The sequence below is a fragment of the Siphateles boraxobius genome, unplaced genomic scaffold, assembly GCF_051911475.1.
Source record: "Siphateles boraxobius isolate OS27281-9 unplaced genomic scaffold, OSU_SipBor_1 55, whole genome shotgun sequence".
NCBI classification, from domain to species: Eukaryota; Metazoa; Chordata; class Actinopteri; order Cypriniformes; family Leuciscidae; genus Siphateles; species Siphateles boraxobius.
The window spans coordinates 5,449,715-5,457,024 of NW_027509181.1; the positions used below are offsets into that span (position 1 = coordinate 5,449,715).

Consider the following 7,310-nt stretch of genomic DNA (forward strand, 5'->3'; position numbering starts at 1 on the left):
GGAACACCAGACGAAGAACAAACAGCACAGGATACATCCAACAACGATCTGACAAACACAAGACGAAAGACCAGGGTATAAATAGAGATCGCTGATCAGGATCAGCTGGCGCTGATGACAATCAGTGGCTGATCAGCGACCACGCCCCTACTAACGAGCAGCACAAACACAGCGCGAGAAAGAGTCAGTGAATCAATGAACCGTGACATACGGTCATCACGATCACAGATGGCTGTTTTTGAGTCATCGGGTGTTTTTGACCTACACTGTACATGACAGTGTACAGTTAGCTATTTAGGTTTGTACGTTAGCATGGACTCACTAACTTTAATTTTAACTTAATGAGAGTAAAATTAACATTTTCGTCTTCATTGGGATTGGGGTTGAACCTTTAGGGAACCAGATTACTGCGGCCTGTCAAAGGCTGCGTTTACACTTCGCATTAACATGCGACCTGTATCCGGATGTTGTCCACATACACATTGAAAAGACAAGTGTAAACGCGCTTCTGATTGGGATGTCAGAATGTTATCCGACCAGTGTCCAGGTTCGGAGGTAGTCGAGGACGCATTGTGATCGTATCTCAATGCAATGGAAACGCAATCCAGTGCCATGTTCTCCGTGCCAAGTGGAGTTAGGGCACAGCTGCATAGCAATGGCCCGCTCCACTGGCAGGATACGCATATATCCCTTAGCTGCCCCGCCAAAAAGGGTGGTGAGGGAGGAGGAGCCACCGGGACGGTTTCTGGCAGTAAAAGGTGCCGTCCAAGTCCCTGTGAGCTCCTCGTGCAGTTCCGGGAAGAAAGGCACTGGGGTGGGTTACCAATCATCCAGCCTCGAGGGCTCGGGACACGGTGGAGGGTTCCACTCAATCCTGTTGGCGGCCCAGGAAAGCATGGCCATCATCTCCGGGTCCGAGTCGGGTACCTCTGGCACACCCGAAGGAGGCAGTGGCGCCGAGTTGTCGTCCGTGGAGAGATCTGACCCACCCTCCAATGCAGCGATCGACATCTGATCGTCGCGGGGAGCACCAAAGGAAACGACTGGTACACACCTTCGTCCAGCACGTTCCGTTTGTGGCTCCACTGGCTGCGGAGCGTGAGAGGAATGGGGGTTCCTAGGGGGTTGGTTCCCCGAAGGAAGTGCGCTCACCGTAATCCTCAGGTCTCCCGTGTCACTGTCCGAAGCAACCCTCTTGGGAGGGTTAGATCGAGGCAGAGGCATGGGGACTTCGCCCCTTTGCAGGAACGGGAGTCTTGACCGCAGCTCCGCGATGGTCATCTTCCCACAATGGGTGCATGACACATCCACGAACGCAGCCTCAGCGTGTTCGAGGCCCAGACACACGAGGCAGCGATCATGACCATCCCGTGATCCCAGGTATCGACCGCATCCAAGAACACACAGATAGATATTCATCCTTAAAAATACGCGTTCTATCTGTGTCAGCTCATTTAGGGACTGCTCTCGCTGGTGCTGAAGCACACAGGGGAACGGTCACTGCGAACACAGACAGGAATGTTCACCTGTCTGTGTGCTGTCTCTCTCTCGCTGGTACCAACTGTAAAAACAGCTTTTGAGCGCTCTCACCTGCGCACCTAACAGCTGTGAAAACAGCTTTTTGTTTGCTCTGAGACAAAAACAAAAAACAGAAAACAGAAGAGAGGGAGAAGATCGCTTGCACTGCTGTGCTGTGACGGCCGCACCAGAGTGGAGAGGTCCTGAAGAGGCTTGAAGTTTCACAGAACTGATTTGTGTCAGGTTTGAGTTTGAAGAGAGTTTGAAGAGTGCTTGGCTCCGAAGCAAAAAGCTGAAGTACAATCGCATCTTCTGCTCATTATATACCCGTGGTGCGAGGCTGAACAGCTGATGTAAATGATTGCACGCCAATGTGCATTGGCTCGTTTACTTTTACTCGAAGTAGATTGGCCTCTCTAGCGAGATTACTATTCGTAGGTCATGGTGTACGCCAGAGTGACCAACAAATAGGGAATCAGAGTTCATCATAAGCAACCTGTTCATAAAATATGGTCAGTACTCGTATATAGCAGGGGTTCTCAAACGTTTTGGGACCAGGGACCCCTTAGAGCGGAGAAAGATTTCCAAGGACCCCCTCTCATAACAATAACTGTCTGTGATTAATATGCTTAAAACTATTTGTAGTCTTAAATGCCATTGGAATTAATTGCATTGTAATCTTTTTCACCCTAAAAACTTAAGACCTGTTTTATAGAACAGAAACACATGTCAGTTTAAATCATGTTAATACCACTTATATACTTGTAAACAGTGGGTCTTTTATTCAAATTGCATTTGGACTTAATAGCATTTACACTAAGTAATTTATCTTAAAAGTTTTCTTAAAATCAACAGCAAGACAGCAAGCACAGGCTTGTTCTAATAAAACCAAACATTAAAATTCCCTAGATTAAAATTAAAACATTAATATTTTACATTAAAATAATAGTTCACCCAAAATAAAAATTCTGTCATCATTTACTCACCCTCAAGTTTTTCCAAACCTGAATGAGTTTCTTTCTCCTGCTGAACACAAAAGAAGATATTTTGAAGAATGTAAGTAACCAAACAGTTGATGGAACCCATTGACTTCCATGTGTTTTTTTTTTTAAAGTACCAGAAACTGTTTGTTTACCCACATTCTTCAAAATATCTTCTTTTGTGTTCAACAACTTGAGGGTGAGCAAATGGTGACACACTTTTAATTTTGTTGGGTGAACCTTCCATTTAAAATAACATTTAAATTATGTAATGTGACTTTATGTGCCTCAGCTTTAAATTAATGAACTAATTGCACCTTATATCAATGGCAGAACAATCAACAAATCATAACAGAATTAACACTGTTGCAGAACACATCCTAGTAATTAAGTTAAACCAAACTTTTATTTTGGTGGGTTGTAGTGAATAAAAGATTTTGCTACCTTGTCTTTCTCATAGAGCAAAACAATTAATCAGAAAAACAAATGTGAATAAGATTACAGCTGCCGTGATTACCTAATCATGAAAAGTGCATATTACAGTTTATATTTTTCCCTTTGCATTAAAGGTACTTACAACGTGCTTTTGCAGCGTTGAGCATTGTAGCCAATTACAGACATGTCTGTTGAACGCATCGGCCAATCAGAGGCGTTTAAAAAAGTCGCGTGCTGAAGATGTGTTTTGCGCGAGCTCACCGAGTTCTACACTTTTCGCAAACCTGTCATTATTATTGGCAATAACCTTAAGATGCAAATAAGAGATTCACTGCTATGTATTTGATATTCTTGATGCTGCTCTGCTCTAATGCTACTAATTTACGCACCGCACTGTTTGTTGGATGACAAAAAGTTTAGCGGTCTAGCTCATCAATGTCAAAATGATTAAAGAATGCGGGGCTTATCGTTCACAGAAGGATGTTAACATGAACGAACGCCTGGTAAAATGTAAGTAGATAAAGATTTAATATTTTACAACTGTAATTATTTCACTAATACAATAAACCTTTCTTTTTCTTTATTCCCTTAAATCACTTTTATAATCAATTCATTAATTTAAATTAAATTCCCAATTTTAGTTTGGGCTAAAGCCCCGAATATCCACTGACCCTAGAACCGCCCCTATTTTTGTATCAAATTAAATGCTGAAACGTTCTCAAAGTGACTAGCAGCTCTGGAGATGACGCTCTTGTGTAAAGGCAAAAGGCTCATACATTTTTACTCTTGTAGGCCTATGCCGCCTATCAAAGAGAATGAAAGACTTTTTAATCTCACAATTCTGACTTTAAAGTCACAATTACCTTTTCTTTTCTTTTTTGTATTCAGTGGCGGCAACGGGCATCCATTACAAATGACATAGGAAAGCTACTAAACGTCTTAAACAATATTAATTTAAAACAGTTTAAATAAACTGACGGATAAAAAAAAAGAAATGAAAAATTTAAACCTAGCCTCTTGACTTTGATTTTACAACTAGGCTAGGCTACTGTATATTCGCGGATTCACTGTTCTCTCTGGATATGCGCGCGCGTTTGTGGGGGAGAGAAAGAGAGAGAGCAGGAGCGCTCTGCCAAGAATTTCCCCGATTGTCTGACTGGACTCCGCGATTACGTTCATAGGGTTCTAAAATTATTTCGCGGACCCCCTGGCAAAGGGTCGCGGACCCAAAGGGGTCCCCGGACCCCACTTTGAGAACCACTGGTATATAGGCTGTGCACTGGTTCATACATTTAAAGACATAACATCATAAGGGTAACACACAACACAAAAAATAAAGCAATAAATATTAACTGAATAACAGAATATTTTGTAAGTAAGTAACAAAACACAAAAGTAACAAAACACTTTAATGTACAGTACTGATAACAAAAAATAAGAAGTAACAAAATTATTTATAAAAAAATGTATCATATGTGATGTGTAATGCAGGGACTTCTGGCAATATCCTTTTACTTTGTTTCTACTGTAAATGATATGGTAATTAATAGCTTTTACTTACATAAACCATACATTTGACAGTATTTTACAATAAAATTACATATTGTCATGGTTCATGAATTCACTGACTCAGGTCCTGTTTACACGAGAACGCTCGCTGGTGAAAACGTAAAAATATTTTATTAGATGTGCCTTTCGTTTACATGGCGACAGCGTTTTTGGGGCTTAAAAACGCAAAAAAGTGAAACCACCCTCCAGAGTGGAAATCTTAAAACCACTCCACCGTCGCGTTCCTATCTAAAGGATAAAAATGCAAATCTGCTAACGGTGGCTCTCGTTGCGTACGCATTTACGTCACAGGCATGCGCCAGTACAGGAAAATAACAACCAACATGTCAGATTATTTCCATACGTCGGACCTTCAAGTTGCCCTAGCACAGGGGCCAACCCTGCTCCTGCCGATCGACTGTCCTGCACAGTTTATCTCCAACCCTAATTAAACACACCTGCCTTTAATTTTCAAGTGATCCTGAAGACCTTAATTGGTTGCTTCAGGTGTGTTTGATTAGAGTTGGAGATGAAATGTGCAGGACAGCCGATCAGCAGGAGCAGGGTTGGGCACACCTGCCCTAGCAGCTCTGATAAACGTACAAGAGTCTTTTGCTGTTCGCTTCGCCATGTTTTGATTTCGCACTACTAGGGAGAGAAGTAGAAGGAAGGTTGTACGCAGGCGCGCGGACTTGGTGTTGTTATGTGGCAGTGCTTCACATTACCACCTACACTGTTAATTATTTCCCTGTTAAATAACTGGAAATTACTGGCAGCAGGGTTACCATTATTTTCCTGTTATTTTAACAGTTAATTCATGTTAATGTTTTTTTACAGTGCACTCCCCGTAATGTTTTTCAACAGGAATTTACTGTGAATCGCAGAAAAAACAGGAAACAACTGGCAGCAGTGTTACCATTATTTTCCTGTTAAATCACTGTTTATTTTGTTTCCATTAAATATTAATAATTATTTTTAGCATAACGTGTACCACTGATTGTTATAGACATATTCTAGCTTGAGTTAATACAAGAATAGGCATAATCCATCAAACAACACTTAAGTGAAAAAAAACCGAATAGTTCCGTGTTGAAATTAACTTTTTTTTATTGTAATACACACACTGAAATGTAAATACTTACAAATGTAGGCACACATGGATCAGACCAATCAAAGAAATATTCAAAAACATTCTTAAACCCAAATACATTGTTCATTATAACAAAATACTGAACATCAACACTTAGTTACCTAAACCACTAAAATTCAACATATGAATACATTCATACCAATACTTAACACTTAATGGAACTCTTCATCAATAAAGAGCATAAACAATAAAAACACTGCACTGCTTAGACCACTAACCATTTTCCAAAGCACACGAGGATCCTTTGCAAAGTCTTGGGTCTGTATATGAGAGAAAGAGAGAGAGAGATGAGTTCCATAATTTCACATTTTTAATCCAAAATTATATCACATGGCTTGACCAAAAAAAAGCTAATTTTAGAAACAGAGCACAAAACAGACAGAATAACATAAAATAATAGAAAGGGTGATGAATACAATTCATTGAAAGAACAAAAAAGAATGGCAAAGAATTGAAGAGTTAAGAATGAACATTAGAATGAATTTCCTGAGTCATTGCTGTTTGAACATATCGGTATGTGTAACGTATACATCTTACTCACCATTTTCAAATGAAATCCCACTGAAAGTCCATGAGCTTGCGCAAGAGGCTGGGACGTGTGAATTGACAGTTCTTCTTTTTTTCCTCTTTGCAGCCTGTGTCGCTTTTTCTGGGTTTATACCCACAAAGCATCTGAAAAATTATACACTGGTTAAAAATCTAGTCACAGACTAACAGCAACAACAAAGTCAACAAATGTACATGAACTATCCTCAACATGCACTATCTTCTTGCCTCTGTGAATATTGTTAGTTGCACTAAAACTTTCTAAATCAAAGTTAATTGCTAAATCCCTTCAACCAGACCTGTTGAAACCATGCTTGAGCCACAGCTAGGCCAGAAAAAAATGCAGGTGTTAACAGACAATATCTTACCTCTGGATGAATTGAAGCGTGCAGGCTGCCTCCTCTTGATACTGTAAGTCAAAGATGTAAAAACAGGGTGAAAAAAGGATTCCAGTCCTGTCACAAAGGTGGACGTGATCCCTTCCCTTCGCAAATGATTTGGCCCTCAAGGCTCAGCATCCAGCGCTGGAAACGGCTTCCCGTTTCTCCTGAACCCAGAAATGTTTTAACTGTCAAATTTCTGTTTTAGTTTTAATTTTCATTACAGTTTAGTTTGATACCATTGAATTCACTACATACAACACTAAAGCCAACTGTATTATCTAAAACCAACTTACCAAGAAGTATCAGATGAGGAGTTGCAGGTATAGAGAGTGAACTCTCAAGGTCAGCTGCAGTGGCATATCCCTAGGACATAGAACAAATTAAACACAATATTAATGTCATAAGACTACCACTGATTGATAGATAGATAGATAGATAGATAGATAGATAGATAGATAGATAGATAGATAGATAGATAGATAGATAGATAGATAGATAGATAGATAGATAGATAGATAGATAGATAGATAGGGGATATAGATAGAGAGATAGAGAAAGATACAGAGAGAGATAATGATGGATAGATAGATAAAGTGAGATAGATACAGATATAGAGGGAGAGACAGAGAGAGATGGAGGGAGATAGAGGGAATGGGGGAGAGATAGAGGTATAAATAGAGGAAGATATAGGGATAGATTGATAGGCAGAGTGATAAAACAGAGATAGATACAGGGTAGGTAAAAAGAAAG

The 7,310-nt window shown here is 40.2% G+C and overlaps 1 long non-coding RNA gene across 1 annotated transcript; it reads right to left on the reverse strand.

Annotated features, from left to right (window-relative positions):
- Positions 1–5,829: 5,829 nt before the first annotated feature.
- Positions 5,830–6,681, reverse strand: LOC143714565 (uncharacterized). Its single transcript, XR_013195543.1, has 3 exons — positions 6,546–6,681; positions 6,173–6,303; positions 5,830–5,891 (listed from the first exon to the last, which is right to left on the reverse strand). It is a non-coding gene; the product is annotated as an uncharacterized LOC143714565 (long non-coding RNA).
- Between the last annotated feature and the right edge of the window lie 629 nt (positions 6,682–7,310).